This window comes from Panulirus ornatus, chromosome 4, assembly GCF_036320965.1.
Source record: "Panulirus ornatus isolate Po-2019 chromosome 4, ASM3632096v1, whole genome shotgun sequence".
Taxonomy (NCBI): domain Eukaryota; kingdom Metazoa; phylum Arthropoda; class Malacostraca; order Decapoda; family Palinuridae; genus Panulirus; species Panulirus ornatus.
The window spans coordinates 10,780,879-10,799,320 of NC_092227.1; positions in this window are offsets into that span (position 1 = coordinate 10,780,879).

The following is an 18,442-nucleotide window of genomic DNA, read 5'->3' on the forward strand; positions in this document are numbered from 1 at the left end:
CACTCTTGTTCACATAGTTTCTCGAAGTCTTGGCTCCGCCCCTGATGGTGGGCAGGCGTCTTAAGATGTTGCAGAAGTTTGGACGTTGGTTCGAACAAGAGGGATGGCTGAAGTTGGTTGTGCTGGAAGGTTGGCCAGGGGGCTGGAGCCTACAGTAATTTGGTTGAGGGGGGGTGGCGGTAGGTCTGTGGAGGCTAGTTAACCTGAGAGCAATATGATGGCTGGAAAACAGATAATTAAGTTGGTTGAGTTATGAGGCCGGCTGGGTCAGGTGTGTTTTATTCTATTCATTTATTCATTATTTCTTTTTTTTCGGGGGGTGTGTGGTGTGTCGAGTGTGGGGGTGTGTGGTAAGAAGGAGATTGGTTGAGCAGAAAGTGGTGATGGTGGTGGTGGTGGAGTAGTTCTTTTTTGGTTACAGGGTGAGTAAAAAAGGTATTTCTCTCTCGTGGAGTAGGAGGGTGGTGGTTAGGGTAGTGATTGCTTGCTAAGCTGGTTAGGGAAGGAGATTGGTCGAGGCGAGGCAGTGGCTTGGTCGATAAAGATGGGAAGGGTGGCAGGAGATTGTAAGACGCAAGACGTTGTTCAGTGGATAGGTTTGCTTTGGATAGAAAGCTGATTAGGATAGGAGGCCTGGTGGTGTATGAGTTTGGTTAGGTTAGGTTTGGTTACTTCAGTGGATAGGTTTGCTTTGGATAGAAAGCTGATTAGGATAGGAGGCTTGGTGGTGTATGAGTTTGGTTAGGTTAGGTTTGGTTACTTCAGTGGATAGGTTTGCTTTGGATAGAAAGCTGATTAGGATAGGAGGCATGGTGGTGTATGAGTTTGGTTAGGTTAGCTTTGGTTACTTCAGTGGATAGGTTTGCTTTGGATAGAAAGCTGATTAGGATAGGAGGCCTGGTGGTGTATGAGTTTGGTTTGGTTACAACACTGGTTGGGACAGAGTTGTATGGTAAGGGGATGACGGGTAACGAATGAGGGTCCGTGCAAAGACAGATGAGAGCAGAGATGCTGCTTGATGGAGAGATTGGTCCGGGTGAGTAGCTCACTCGTCCAAGGTTTTATTTTCTTTCTTTTGTTTAGCTCTAACACGAGGGTGGTCAGGATAGAGGTTTTGGTTTGGTTAGTTGGGGATGTGGATAGGAGGATGGTGAGAGATGGTGGGAGTTTGGTTAAATCGATGGGTTGGTTAGGTTAAGATAAGGTAAGGTGCATCACTGTAAGGAGTTTGGAGAGGCTCAGGAACTTGGCTAGGATAAGCAAACTCGTAAGACATGGGTCTGGTCTAACCAAGAGACCGAACTGAAAAAAATGTTCTCCATAGGTTCGACGAACTTCGACACCCGGGGTTCGATCCCAACCTCCTCCACCCTCCTCCTTGAGTCTAGGAGAGAGACCATACCAGGAAAAATATATATGGATTATAGAAGATCTCCAGAGGCTTTGTGTTCGTGCTTCCTACCTCCTCCTCCTCTTCCTCCTTCCTCCTCTTCCTCCTTCCTCCTCTTCCTCCTCCTCTTCCTCCTCCCTCACTGCCACGACCCGACCAGCTGGACTCCCAGCCATGGAGGGCGGGGGATGTCTACTCCAGGCACAGTGACAAACAGTGTAATACGATTACACTGACGGTAGCTCCCGCTGGTGGCCTTCCAGTGGCACCAGCTGGCCAGCCAACAGCAGGAGGAGCAGCAGTGGTAGAAAAGCTGGCTAGACTGCAGCAGCTGCAGCAGCAGTGGTAGAACAGCTGACTGGCTAGCCAGCAGCAGCAACTACAGCAGCATTGGTAGAACATCTAGCTGGCTAGCCAGCAGCAGCAGCTGCAGAGGTGGTAGAACAGCTGGCTGGCTAGCCAGCAGCTTCGCAGCATCAGTGGTAGAACAGCTGGCCACCAACAACAGCAGAGGCAGCACAGCTGGCTACCAGCAGCAACAGCCTTGGTGGCAGCTGGTTTACCCCAGATTTCCCGTTTTCCTGTTAGCATTCACGTTTTTTTCATCTTTTTTCATTTCATTCTTTATTTCTTTCTGTCTTCAGTAGTATTACTAACCTGGTTCTTCAATTGTTCTTTAACGCCATCTTGTTCTTCGTTCCCTTCTTTCACCTGTTCTAATTCTTCATCCTCATTTCTTCTTCTTCTTCTTCTTCTTCTTCTTCTTCTTCTTCTTCTCTTCTTCTTCAATATCTAATTCTAAATCGTGTTCTTCACCCTGTTCTTGCTTTCAGGCTTTTCTTCGCTTCGTTCGCTTATTTTTTCATGTTCTTCGTGTTCTTCTTCCTCTCCCCGTTGTTCTTCTTCATCTTCTTCTTTATTCACCATCGTGATCTTCGCTGTTTTCTGTGTAGTCAACCCAGCTGTTCATCCTTTTCTCGGAGCTGGTCGATAAATTGAGTACATGGCTTGGGGTCGGGTGTGTGTGTGTATGTGTGTATATATATATATATATATATATATATATATATATATATATATATATATATATATATATATATGCAAATGAAAGTAGACTTTCATGGAACGCATAATGCCCTACTGCAGCAAGGATTCGAACCCCGTACCACTTGGTGTGGTAGCTGGGTACCACACAGATGGTACAGGGTTCGAATCCTTCTTGTTGGAGAGTATTATATATATATATATATATATATATATATATATATATATATATATATATATATATATATATTTTTTTTTTTTTTTTTTTTTTTTTTTTTTTTTTATACCTCGTCGCTGTCTCCCGCGGTTGCGAGGTAGCGCAAGGAAACAGACGAAAGAAATGACCCAACCCCCCCCCATACACATGTACATACACACGTCCACACACGCAAATATACATACCTACACAGCTTTCCATGGTTTACCCCGGACGCTTCACATGCCTTGATTCAATCCACTGACAGCACGTCAACCCCTGTATACCACATCGCTCCAATTCACTCTATTCCTTGCCCTCCTTTCACCCTCCTGCATGTTCAGGCCCCGATCACACAAAATCCTTTTCACTCCATCTTTCCACCTCCAATTTGGTCTCCCTCTTCTCCTCGTTCCCTCCACCTCTGACACATATATCCTCTTGGTCAATCTTTCCTCACTCATTCTCTCCATGTGCCCAAACCATTTCAAAACACCCTCTTCTGCTCTCTCAACCACGCTCTTTTTATTTCCACACATCTCTCTTACCCTTACGTTACTTACTCGATCAAACCACCTCACACCACACATTGTCCTCAAACATCTCATTTCCAGCACATCCATCCTCCTGCGCACAACTCTATCCATAGCCCACGCCTCGCAACCATACAACATTGTTGGAACCACTATTCCTTCAAACATACCCATTTTTGCTTTCCGAGATAATGTTCTCGACTTCCACACATTTTTCAAGGCTCCCAAAATTTTCGCCCCCTCCCCCACCCTATGATCCACTTCCGCTTCCATGGTTCCATCCGCTGACAGATCCACTCCCAGATATCTAAAACACTTCACTTCCTCCAGTTTTTCTCCATTCAAACTCACCTCCCAATATATATATATATATATATATATATATATATATATATATATATATATATATATATATATATATAATGTGAGGGGTGAGGGAGTTCATATATGGCCGAACGACTGGAGAAACGAACTCTGGGCATTTTTTTTTTTAAAGTGTGGAACACTTTGAGAAAGTTAGATAATCCCATTACGATCTTTTGTTAGGGCATTTCATTCCCGTCCTTTGTTGAGGCATTTCATTCCCGTCTTTTTCCTGCACTCAAAGTGTGTGTGTGTTGGGGGGGGGGAGATGATTAAAAAAGTCATTTCTCGCGGGATTATCATAGAACAGTGCTGGCACTGAGGCAGACTGGCACTGAGGCAGACTGGCACTGAGGCAGACTGGCACTGTGGCAGACTGGCACTGAGGCAGACTGGCACTGTGGTAGACTGGCACTGAGGCAGACTGGCACTGAGGCAGACTGGCACTAAGGCAGACTGGCACTGAGGCAGACTGGCACTGAGGCAGACTGGCACTGAGGCAGACTGGCACTGAGGCAGACTGGCACTGAGGCAGACTGGCACTGAGGCAGACTGGCACTGAGGCAGACTGGCACTGAGGCAGACTGGCACTGAGGCAGACTGGCACTGAGGCAGACTGGCACTGAGGCAGACTGGCACTGAGGCAGACTGGCACTGAGGCAGACTGGCACTGAGGCAGACTGGCACTGAGGCAGACTGGCACTGAGGCAGACTGGCACTGAGGCAGACTGGCACTGCAGCATACTGGCACTGAGGCAGACTGGCACTGAGGCAGACTGGCACTGAGGCAGACTGGCACTGAGGTAGACTGGCACTGAGGCAGACTGGCACTGAGGCAGACTGGCACTGAGGCAGACTGGCACTGAGGCAGACTGGCACTGAGGCAGACTGGCACTGAGGCAGACTGGCACTGAGGCAGACTGGCACTGAGGTAGACTGGCACTGAGGCAGACTGGCACTGAAGCAGACTGGCACTGAGGCAGACTGGCACTGAGGCAGACTGGCACTGAGGCAGACTGGCACTGAGGCAGACTGGCACTGTGGCAGACTGGCACTGAGGTAGACTGGCACTGAGGCAGACTGGCACTGAGGCAGACTGGCACTAAGGCAGACTGGCACTGAGGCAGACTGGCACTGAGGCAGACTGGCACTGAGGCAGACTGGCACTAAGGCAGACTGGCACTGAGGCAGACTGGCACTAAGGCAGACTGGCACTGTGGCAGACTGGCACTGAGGCAGACTGGCACTGAGGCAGACTGGCACTGTGGCAGACTGGCACTGTGGCAGACTGGCACTGAGGTAGACTGGCACTGTGGCAGACTGGCACTGAGGCAGACTGGCACTGAGGCAGACTGGCACTGTGGCAGACTGGCACTGAGGCAGACTGGCACTGTGGCAGACTGGCACTGTGGCAGACTGGCACTGAGGCAGACTGGCACTAAGGCAGACTGGCACTGAGGCAGACTGGCACTGAGGCAGACTGGCACTGTGGCAGACTGGCACTGAGGCAGACTGGCACTGAGGCAGACTGGCACTGAGGCAGACTGGCACTGAGGCAGACTGGCACTGTGGCAGACTGGCACTGAGGCAGACTGGCACTGAGGTAGACTGGCACTGAGGCAGACTGGCACTGAGGTAGACTGGCACTGTGGCAGACTGGCACTGAGGCAGACTGGCACTGTGGCAGACTGGCACTGAGGCAGACTGGCACTGAGGCAGACTGGCACTGTGGCAGACTGGCACTGAGGCAGACTGGCACTGAGGCAGACTGGCACTGTGGCAGACTGGCACTGTGGCAGACTGGCATTGTGGCAGACTGGCACTGAGGCAGACTGGCACTGAGGCAGACTGGCACTGAGGCAGACTGGCATTGTGGCAGACTGGCACTGAGGCAGACTGGCACTGAGGTAGACTGGCACTGAGGTAGACTGGCACTGAGGCAGACTGGCACTGAGGCAGACTGGCACTGAGGTAGACTGGCACTGTGGCAGACTGGCACTGAGGCAGACTGGCACTGAGGCAGACTGGCACTGAGGTAGACTGGCATATTGCTCAGAGGTGGATGGTCAAGACGGGAACACATGAATGTGCCTAGATCGCTCATTCTGAAGTGAGGTTGAAATCCACAAAATACTGCTGATCCTGGTGAGGCATTTTTCAGGCAGGTGTGTGTGAGAGGGGGATCTAGATATTCCTCATTTCTCAGGCAGGTATGTAAGAGGAAGATTTAGATATTCCTTAGGCAGGTACCTGAGAGAGGGAATTTAGATATTCCTCAAGGCAGATATGTAAGACGAAGATTTAGATTTTCCTTAGGCAGGTATGTAGGAGGGAATTTAGATATTCCTCATGCAGATATGTAAGAGGAAGATTTAGATATCCCTTAGGCAGGTGTGTGAGAAGGGGGATTTAGATATCTCTCGTGCAGGTGTGTGAGAAGAGGGTTTAGATACTTCTCAGCCAGGTGTCAGGGAGGGAGATATAAACACAGATAAGTATGATAAGAGAGAAGTACATTTAAATTGCTTTGATAAGAGAGATATCATCTCTTGAGAAGGTACGACCCTTGAGGAAGACAAGTACGACCCCTTGAGCACCAGGACGCCACGATCCCCCCCCACACCATGATAGGACGACCCTCGAGCATGACGCTACGACTCCTTGAACACGACGGGACGACCCCTTGAACACGACGGGACGACCCCTTGAACACGACGGGACGACCCCTTGAACACGACGGGACGACCCCTTGAGCACGACACCACGACCCCTAGGACGATGTTGCTGCCTTTGATCACACCAGAACGACCCCCCAGGATCGATGATACGACCCATTACTTCGACGGGTACGACCCTTGGGGATGATGGCGTGACCTTTAAGGGTCAGGTCAGAGGCTAGGCACGCATACCCAAGGGTCGTACCGTCGTGCTCAGGGGTCGTACCGTCAAGCCCAAAGGTCGCACCAACGTGTACAAGGGTTATACCGTCGTGAAGCACGATAAGTTCCCAAGTGCACTTTTGTGTAATAATCACATCATCAGGGAAGACACAAGAAATATATATATATATATATGGGCCATTCTTTCGTCTGTTTCCTTGCGCTACCTCGCTAACGCGGGAGACAGCGACAAAGCAAAATAAATAAATAAAATATATATATATATATATATATATATATATATATATATATATATATATATATATATACTGAAGAGGGCAGATCAACTATGAACATTCCAGCGCTGTGTAACACAGCTGAAATCATCAGATGAATCTAACTAGATGATTTTCAGCCATATCTTCCTGCTGGTATTTTCAATGTCCATAAGAATTTCCAGTGAAGGTAATTAATGTACTTCGAGATACAAGATGACACACGAAGGAATTTTATGATCGTTGTGTTCGTATCCTGTGCCAAAGATTTTTTTTTAAAGGCCTTTCGTTCCTTCTTGTGAAATGATACGAAACTGAATTGACAAAGAGAGATTGGAATAAAGAATGTTTTCCTTGTAGGTTAAAAAAAGGTTATGTTTCTTTTTTCAGAGGCATTAAGGTCAAACATAAATTGTCATCACGAACGCTGAATATAATTGAGAGAGAGAGAGAGAGAGAGAGAGAGAGAGAGAGAGAGAGAGAGAGAGAGAGAGAGAGAGATAATTACGAACTATTCTAAAAAAAACTTGAGTTGAAATAAAGAAATATATTTTGTTTGGATGAAAATAAAAAAAGAAGTAATTACGGAATTGGGGAAAAAGTATATATATATATATATATATAGTTGTGACTGGACGAATCTGGTTGATATATATATATATATATATATATATATATATATATATATATATATATATATATATATATATATATATATATATTTGCCAGCAGTCGTTGCAAGGGAGTTGGTATACTATACGTGGCGGGGGACGTCGTCCGTCTACATCTACGAGGTGTGTGTGTGTGTGTGTGTATGTGTGTATGGTCCTAGTGTGGTGGTGATGGTGGTGACCCGTCTCCACCACCACCACCACCGTCACCAACACCACCACTGCGTACTATATCCTCCACCACGACCTTAATAACCACAACCTCAACCACTAGTATCACCATCACCTCCACTCACCATCACCACTAGTAGTATCACCATCACCACTCACCATCACCAGCACTCACCGTCACGACCAGGATCACCAACACCACTCACCATCACCACCACTCACCACCACCAATATCACAGTCACCACCACGCACCATCACCACCACGCACCATCACCACCACGCACCATCACCTCCACTCACCGTCACGACCAGGATCACCAACACCACTCACTATCACCACCACTCACCACCACCAATATCACAGTCACCACCACGCACCATCACCACCACGCACCATCATCACCACGCACCATCACCACCACGCACCATCACCACCACTCACCGTCACGACCAGGATCACCAACACCACTCACTATCACCACCACTCACCACCACCAATATCACAGTCACCACCACGCACCATCATCACCACGTACCATCACCACCACGCACCATCACCACCACGCACCATCACCACCACTCACCGTCACGACCAGGATCACCAACACCACTCACTATCACCACCACTCACCACCACCAATATCACAGTCACCACCACGCACCATCACCACCACGCACCATCACCACCACTCACCGTCACGACCAGGATCACCAACACCACTCACTATCACCACCACTCACCACCACCAATATCACAGTCACCACCACGCACCATCACCACCACGCACCATCATCACCACGCACCATCACCACCACGCACCATCACCACCACGCACCATCACCACCACGCACCATCATCACCACGCACCATCACCACCACGCACCATCACCACCACGCACCATCATCACCACGCACCATCACCACCACGCACCATCACCACCACGCACCATCACCACCACGCACCATCATCACCACGCACCATCACCACCACGCACCATCACCACCACGCACCATCATCACCACGCACCATCACCACCACGCACCATCACCACCACGCACCATCACCACCACGCACCATCATCACCACGCACCATCACCACCACGCACCATCACCACCACGCACCATCACCACCACGCACCATCACCACCACGCACCATCATCAGCACCTGGGATTATGCAACGCTGTGTGGCTCACGTGACCATGTCTGAGTTACTACATCACAGAGTGAAGGAGGGAGGGAGGGAGGGAGGGAGTGAAGGAGGGAGGGAGGGGTCGTCACCCTCCCCCAGGGGACCTCCCCTCCCGCCCTGAACCTGGTGGGCCACCCATACCCCTCCCCCCCCCCCCCAGTCCGCGGAGCCCTGGTGGCTGTTCCCCCCCTCCCCCTCCCCACCCGCGACCAGCCTCCCACGGCCTCCCCTCCTTCCTCCCCCAGCCCTGGTAGACCACTCCTCCTCCCCCAGTCCTGGGGGGCCTCCCATCCTCCCCCAGCCCTGGTGGACCTCCTCCCTCCCCCAGTCCTGGTGGACCTCCCCTCCTCCCCCAGCCCTGGTAGACCACTCCTCCTCCCCCAGCCCTGGTGGACCTCCTCCCTCCCTTAGCCCTGATGGGTCCCCCCTCCTCCCCCAGCCCTGGTGGACCTCCTCCCTCCCTTAGCCCTGATGGGTCCCCCCTCCTCCCCCAGCCCTGGTGGACCTCCTCCCTCACCCATCCCTGGAGGGCCCACCTCCTCCCCCAGCCCTGGTGGACCTCCCCCTCACCCATCCCTGTTGGACCTCCCCCTCACCCATCCCTGTTGGACCTCCCCCTCACCCATCCCTGGTGGACCTCCCCCTCACCCATCCCTGTTGGACCTCCTCCCTCCCCCAGCCCTGGGGGGCCTACCTCCTCCCTCAGCCCTGATGGGTCCCCCCTCCTCCCCCAGCCCTGTTGGACCTCCTCCCTCACCCATCCCTGGCGGGCCTCCCCTCCTCCCCCAGCCCTGGCGGGCTTCCCTTCCTCCCCCCAGCTCTGGTTGACCTCCCCTCCCCCAGCTGTGGTGAGCCTCCTCTCCCCCAGTCATGGCGGGCCTCCCCTCCTACCCCCCCAGCCCCGGTGTGCCTCCCCTCCACCCCCAGGCCCCCGTTGGCCTCCCCTCCACCCACCCCCAGGCCCCGGTTGGCCTCCCCTCCACCCACCCCCAGGCCCCGGTGTGCCTCCCCTCCACCCACCCCCAGGCCCCGGTGTGCCTCCCCTCCACCCACCCCCAGGCCCCGGTTGGCCTCCCCTCCACCCACCCCCAGGCCCCGGTTGGCCTCCCCTCCACCCACCCCCAGCCCCGGTTGGCCTCCCCTCCACCCACCCCCAGCCCCGGTGGGCCTCCCCTCCATCCCTCCAGCCCCGGTGGGCCTCCCCTCCATCCCTCCAGCCCCGGAGGGGGCTCCCCTCCACCCCCCCCCAGCCCCGGTGGGCCTCCCCTCCAACCCCCCAGCCCCGGTGGGCCTCCCCTCCACCCACCCCCAGTGGGCCTCCCTTCCACCCACCCCCAGCCCCGGTGGGCCTCCCCTCCACCCGTCCAGCCCCGGTGGGGCTCCCTTCCAACCCCCCAGCCCCGGTGGGCCTCCCCTCCACCCGTCCAGCCCCGGTGGGGCTCCCTTCCAACCCCCCAGCCCCGGTGGGCCTCCCCTCCACCCACCCCCAGTGGGCCTCCCTTCCACCCACCCCAAGCCCCGGTTGGCCTCCCCTCCACCCACCCAGCCCCAGTGGGGCTCCCCTCCATCCCTCCAGCCCCGGTGGGCTTCCCCTCCTCCTCAAGCAGACTCAGCCACACCTCCTCCCCTTCGAGGCAGTTCCTCCCCATTCCTCCCCTCGTAGCCAGGCCTTCCTCTCCCTCACCCCAGCAGGAGGCCCTCCTCCTCCTCCTCCCTCCTCTTCCTCCTTGTAACTAGGGCTTCTCCCTCCTCCCCAAGTGGGCAGGTCCTCCCCCCTCCTCCCCTACCCTCCCTCCCTCCCTCAGCAGCAGTAGGCCCTCCACTCCCCTCCCACCTTACTTCATTATTTAACCCAAAGTCAACAGAAAACGTCAGGTGGTCCTCGACCCACGACGTACGGGAGGAATTAATCACACAAGATGATTACACTGTTGATGACTGGTCACTGTTGATGACTAAAATAGTCACTGTTGATGACTGAAATAGTCACCGTTGATGACTGGAATAGTCACTGTTGATGACTGAAATAGTCACCGTTGATGACTAAAATAGTCACTGTTGATGACTGAAATAGTCACTGTTGACGACTGGAATAGTCACTGTTGACGACTGAAATAGTCACTGTTGATGACTGGAATAGTCACTGCTGATGACTGGAATAGTCACTGTTGATGACTGAAATAGTCACCGTTGATGACTGAAATAGTCACCGTTGATGACTGAAATAGTCACCGTTGATGACTGGAATAGTCACTGTTGATGACTGAAATAGTCACCGTTGATGACTGAAATAGTCACCGTTGATGACTGAAATAGTCACTGTTGATGACTGAAATAGTCACCGTTGATGACTGAAATAGTCACCGTTGATGACTGAAATAGTCACCGTTGATGACTGAAATAGTCACCGTTGATGACTGAAATAGTCACTGTTGATGACTGGAATAGTCACCGTTGATGACTGAAATAGTCACCGTTGATGACTGAAATAGTCACCGTTGATGACTGAAATAGTCACTGTTGATGACTGAAATAGTCACCGTTGATGACTGAAATAGTCACCGTTGATGACTGAAATAGTCACCGTTGATGACTGAAATAGTCACCGTTGATGACTGAAATAGTCACCGTTGATGACTGAAATAGTCACTGTTGATGACTGGAATAGTCACTGTTGATGACTGGAATAGTCACTGTTGATGACTGGAATAGTCACCGTTGATGACTGAAATAGTCACCGTTGATGACTGAAATAGTCACTGTTGATGACTGGAATAGTCACCGTTGATGACTGAAATAGTCACCGTTGATGACTGAAATAGTCACCGTTGATGACTGAAATAGTCACTGTTGATGACTGAAATAGTCACCGTTGATGACTGAAATAGTCACCGTTGATGACTGAAATAGTCACCGTTGATGACTGAAATAGTCACCGTTGATGACTGAAATAGTCACCGTTGATGACTGAAATAGTCACTGTTGATGACTGGAATAGTCACTGTTGATGACTGGAATAGTCACTGTTGATGACTGGAATAGTCACCGTTGATGACTGAAATAGTCACTGTTGATGACTGGAATAGTCACCGTTGATGACTGAAATAGTCACTGTTGATGACTGGAATAATAGTCACTGTTGATGACTGGAATAATAGTCACTTTTGATGACTGGAATAATAGTCACTTTTGATGACTGGAATAGTCAGTGGTTCAGAGGATTAATCAACCGATTAATTCTACATATATCAACATGTTAACACACGATAACCAAGGATTAAAAACCCATTTTATTTTGTAGACGATAAAAATCGTAACTCAAAAAAAAAAAATAATCATCATAGATCCTGTGTTTTGAAAAAATCATCGTTGAAAACGAATCCAATAAAATTCTGTCTTCAGTCAGTATGATCAATACGATTCAGAAGAAAAAAGAAAAGAGGCAGACATTTTCAGATGTTATAAAACGAAATTCCAATTTGCTTTTCGTAAAATGTTGACCTAAAACTGTGAGGGCGTCTTGTTGTGTACACACCTGGACCTACAAAGGGGAAAAAGTCTTGGAAGATAACCAGTTGTGTTGTATGGACGAATACAATGCTCGGGGTCGAGGGATATGGCTCAGTATATAATGTGGACCTGTCATCCTGGAGATAGACAGGACCTGTAACCTACAGACAGGACCTGTAATATGGTGACGGGACCTGTAACCTACAGACAGGACCTGTAATATGGTGACTGGGCCTGTAATCTCTGGTCTGGGCCTGTAATCTGTAAGGAGGGTCTGTCATCTGCAGACAGGAAGCAGTAGTCGTCTAGAAACCACAGAGGCCGTTGGTAAAATCGGGAAGTAAAGCCCAGATGAAGAAAGCCAGATTTCTAAACGAGTCCACACACACACACACACACACACACACACAAGGATGGTGCCGTCAAAGGCTTGCCATAAGGGACTTTTGTGTCAGGGAACACAGAATGATGCCTCATGGTCTTATGGAAAGATTAGAAAACAAAGAAGAAATCGAATGCAAGTTGTTTCAAAATATGGAAATATTAAAAAAAAAAACTTGAACACAAGTTGTTTCCAAAAGGAATTCATTATCAACACCTGAAGAAGAGAAGGAAAAGAAAATAAACCTTTTGGAGGGATGATGATGATGAGGAGGAGGAAGAGTGATGTGAAATACGTAGAGCAATCTGCAGGTGCTATATATATATGGTAAGGCCAGGAAGAGCGTCACTGTCAGTTTTGCAGCGAGAAATGGAAACATTTCGAACCTGGACAGACTAGCGTTACTTCCTCTCCAAACAACGCCCCAGTCTGACCACATTTAAGAGTATACGCTGTTCAGATCTGGTCACCAAAACATCTTCCCTCGAAGACGAGGTGAAAAACTGGAACGAGTACAGAGAACACCATCAAAACCATTTCCTCCCCTCTGGAATAAACTTAAGGTGAAAGACTCAAGTGATCTCAGTTGCTTTCTATAACAAACTGCAGATCCTCCTGAGTTGTAGTGTTACTTATACTAAAAAATCTTGATACAACTTAGATTTAGATTCACGATTTTTATTCTTTCGTACATATTCGCCATTTCCCGCATTAGCGAGGTAGCATTAAGAACAGAGGACTGAGTCTAAGAGGGGAAAAAATCCTCACTTGGCCTCCTCCTCTGTCCCTTCTTTTGGAAAGTAAAAACTGGAGGGGAGGATTCCAGCCGCCCCCACGCTCCCTCCCCTTTTAGTCGCCTTTTACGACACGCAGGGAATGCATGGGAAGTTGTGATATATTGACCCGCTATAGCAAAATCAACTTTTCAGACAGAAAGAACATATAATGCAAGAGTTCCGCTCTGCAGCAGTGGTACAGAAAAGTAAAAACAAGTTGCCTTCAGTTTTCGTCCAAGCCGCCTAAGAATGATCAAAACATTGATGATAAGGCTTATCACTGACTTCAGTGATACCAGTTATCAGTGAATGACCTGCTTGTGAGCGATGATATGACTGTTCCAGGTTACAGTATGATAGGCAAATATTTTCACCTTTTTTTTCTTCTTCCTAGAGCATCAGCAAAAAAAACTTAGAGCGGTACGTTTTCTGTTCACGCTTCCCTATAAAATGCCTGGGTTAGTATATCCTCTCTGTGCTACATGGTCTACCTTCACAGCTATTGTTCCCCTGCCGGTTGCTGTGCCGGAGGGCGTGGTGGTGGGTGAGGAGGAGCAGCCCTCAGCTTAATACACTGTCTCTATCTACAATGGTGGGTGGGGAAGTGCCTTCTACTTTAACAGCCAGTCTCCATCTATATACATTACGCATTTGCTTAATTACTATTACTGTCTCCTAGGCGATAATGTCATTTCTAAACTGTAAAGTCTTTTAAGTTATCTGTCGTGTTACATTAAATGGTGTGGTAAGAGGCGGGACGAGGGGAAGGGGTAGTTTGTAATGGAACTTCCCATGTACTCCGCCCCTTAGCTTACAGGGTCACCAATTCTCCTCCCCTCCAACCCCTCAGCCCTGGTCGGAGCTCTCCCTCTCCTCCCTCCAATCCTCGCTGGCCTCCATTAACCCCAGTTTCCGATAGAGGAGGTCGAGTACTCGCTATATCGAGTGGGACTCCAAAATCCCTTCAGACGCTACATACAACGACCTTCAAACAGCCTCTTGACCAAAGTCTCACCCAGGAAGACTGCGAACTGTTACGAGGTTTTCCCATTCCACAGGAAATCGAACCTGCGCCTGGACATAGGACTTGACTCACAGACGAGGAACTGAATCATAATGGCATTGAATGCGGAAGCGTCCGACTGGTTTCGTGTGACAAGTGAGGGGGGTAGCACAGAGGTCGCTGCTGGAACCCATGGTTTTTTTTTCCTCATGGGATGTTAAGGGATTAGTCTAGGTCCATTTAGGGATGATGGGGTGTCCTGTGATGAAGGGAAAGGGGGTTGACCTTCACCTCGACCCCAGAGCAAGGGTCATGACCTCCGTCAGGTCCTGACGGCAGTACACGTTCTCCTGCTGCTGTACTCTGTGGTGTGCTTCCCGGCAGTGAGGTCGAGGGAGGAGTTGACCTCTGCTGTGCTAATCTTGCTCCTCCGCCAAATAAGATGATGAAGGCAGATAACGTCGTCGTGGCCTATCGGGTCTCCTGTTATCTGTCCCTCCCGTCTGCTCCCTCCTTCCCTCGCCCTGATGGGCCTCCCATCCTCCTCCTCACCCCTCCAGCTCTGACGAGCCTCCCTTCCTCACCCCACCAGCCTGACGAGCCTCCCTTCCTCACCCCACCAGCCCTGACGAGCCTCCCTTCCTCACCCCTCCAGCCCTGAAGAGCCTCCCTTCCTCACCCCATCAGCTCTGACGAGCCTCCCTTCCTCACCCCACCAGCCCTGACGAGCCTCCCTTCCTCACCCCTCCAGCCCTGAAGAGCCTCCCTTCCTCACCCCACCAGCCCTGACGAGCCTCCCTTCCTCACCCCTCCAGCCCTGAAGAGCCTCCCTTCCTCACCCCACCAGCCCTGACGAGCCTCCCTTCCTCACCCCACCAGCCCTGACGAGCCTCCCTTCCTCACCCCTCCAGCCCTGAAGAGCCTCCCTTCCTCACCCCATCAGCTCTGACGAGCCTCCCTTCCTCACCCCACCAGCCCTGACGAGCCTCCCTTCCTCCCCCAGCTCAGACGGGCCTTCCTTCCTCCCCCAGCCCTGACGAGCCTCCCTTCCTCACACCCCAGCTCTGACGAACCCCCCTCACACCCCCAGCTCTGACGGGCCTCCCTTCCTCCCGACCTTAGTGGGTCTTCCCGCCTTACCCCCGTAGCTCTGGTGGGTTTCTCCCCTTCCTCCCCAGCCTTAGTGGGCTTCTTCCCCTTACTCCATCCACCCCACCCTAAGAGGGCTCCCTCTCTCCCCCCTGCCTTGGGGAGTTCTCCCCCCTCAGTCCTGGAAAGGGAGGAGAGGGGCTTCCCCTTTTGACTCACTCCTGGGCCCATACTTTCCATGACCCAGAGTCAGAAATCACCTGTGGGACCTCAGAATTTGCTGACGACACGAAATTGGGGGAAACACTGCCAACTCAACACTGCCTCAAGACTGAGGTGGATTTGATTACAATGGTACAGTGGACAGATACATGGCAGGTGGATGTAATTACAATGGTACAATGGATAGAGACGTGACAGGTGGATGTAATTACAATGGTACAATGGATAGAGACATGGCAGGTGGATGTAATTACACTGGTACAGTGGATAGAGACATGGCAGGTGGATGTAATTACACTGGGACAGTGGATAAAGATATAGCAGGTGGATGTAATTACACTGGTACAGTGGATAGAGACATGACAGGTGGATGTAATTACACTGGTACAGTGGATAAAGACATAGCAGGGGGATGTAATTACACTGGTACAGTGGATAGAGACATGACAGGTGGATGTAATTATAAACGAAGGCATAGTTATGCACTGTGGTCCAAAATTATAAATCATGGGTACAAGATGTTTGATAATCCTCTATGAATAAAGTAGTTAAAGGACCTTATAGTGGTCGTATCAGTATATGACCCTATAGACGACAAACAGTGCCTGGCTTCATATGATACAGCCAATTAGGTAGTTAGGGTACAGAGGAACGAGTGTAAACTATACAACAAAGGATACGATGCTGACCCTCTCACAGTGGCTCTGGCGAGGCCACATTTGCAGCACGATGTACAAGACCCAGCCAGTCAGCCAGCCAACCAGCCAGCCAGCCAGCCAGCCAGCCAGCCAGCTAGCCAGACAGCCAGCCAACCCGATCACAGATGGAGACCTGCCCGAGCGACCTCAGCGAAGTGCAAAGCGACCTAATCCCTCGAGCAACCGACCTAATCCCTCCACTCAGAACGCATCCCCACCAGGGGAAGACTCAAGAGATTTTTGTGATAAATGATTTCGATACGAAATCACGCGAAAAATTACTTCAAATAACGACCGTGTGCTTAAGAGGAATAAGATGTAACCCACATATACAATGGTGGAGGATTGGAATACAACACATACAGAAGTACTTAAGGTAAAGACTACGTGATCGCCTTGAAATCGAGGCTAGACGAATACGTCACTAGTATCTGTTCTCACTGAGAGGGCCGGATTACCATAATTTTTTTTTCCAAAATCCAGAATAGATATCTTCAAACTAATAGAGAACTTCTTCCAGTCTACAAACTGCTATTAATGTACATGGCATTAGTCTTGCCACCACGTACTGTGTGGGATGATCTCAGTTGAGCCGGAGGGAGAGGTGGGTGGGAGGATGCCCTCTGCTTTGCTTTCCATTTTCAATCGATAGATTAGATAATCTTAGATTTAGATAATCTTACAGATAACTATGTTTGTAGAGCACCAGGTCTCCTGTTATCTGTCCTCCCCATGTACTCCCCTCCCTCCCCAGCCCAAGGGCCCTCCCCTCCTGCCCCAGCCCTGGTGGGTCACCCCCTCCTCCCCCAGCCTTAGAGGGTTTACCCCTCCTCCCCTGTCCCAGGTGGACCTCCCCCTCCTACCCCTGACGAGGCGGGCCCGCCCTCCTCCCCAGCCCCTGACGGACCTACCCTCCTCCCTCAGACCCAGCGAGACCTCCCTCCACCCCGACCCTAAGGGGGCCTCCCCTCCTCCTCCTCCAGTCCACGTGGGTCTCCCCTCCTCCCCAGGGCCCGGGGACCTCTCCTACTCCCCTATTCCCTGGCCCATCCACCTATCTATCCCCTAGTCGTACGATTTGTTTGCTCGTTGGATGATTGGGATGGGGAAGGCAGAGCGGTGCAACAGGAGACAGTTGTGCGGTGTCCAGATATCAGGTGTGTGTGTGTGTGTGTGTGTGTGTGTGTGTGTGTGTTTTGCAGTTGATTTCATCAAGTAATGGGGTTACTGTGCTGTTGATTAATTACTTAGGATCATGGTGAGATGCCTGAGGATAGGCGGAATGCATGCATAGTGCCATTGTACAAAAGCCAAAGGGGATAAGAGTGAGTGCTCAAATTACAGAGGTATAAGTTTGTTTAGTATTCCTGGGAAATTGTATGGGAGGGTATTGATTGAGAGGGTGGAGGCATGTACAGAGCATCAGATTGGGGAAGAGCAGTGTGGTTTCAGAAGTGGTAGAGGATGTGTGGATCAGGTGTTTACGTTGAAGAACTTGTGCGAGATACATTCGACACAGATTTGTATTTGGCATATATGGATCTGGAGAAAGCATATGATAAGGATGATAAAGATGCCTTGTGTAAGGTCTTAAGAGTATATGGTGTGGGAGGTAAGCTGCTAGAAGCAGTGATAATCTTTATTTTCAACACGTTGGAAGACGTGTGCGAGTAGGAAGAGAGGAGAGTGATTGGTTCCCAGTGAACGTTGGTCTGCAGTAGGGGTGTGTGATGTCACCATGGCTGACAGTTCGTTTACGGATGGGGTGGTGAAGATGGTAAATACGAGAGTCTTGAAGAGAGAGGGCAAATTTGAAGTCTATAGGGGAGGATAAGTGAGAGGGCCTGGGGGTGAGTCGGTCAGCGACGAAATTCAGTGCCGTCGAGGTCTGGGGGGCATGTTTACAATTTGTGTCTCCCGTTTTCTTCTAGTCTGAGCCAGACTTCCGTGCTTGCTCCTGTGACCCATATGGCGGTTGGTTTGATATCTAGTCGTTCGTTGATCTAGTTCTCCAGCGTTCCAGATGTGGGCTAACTGTTCGCTTGG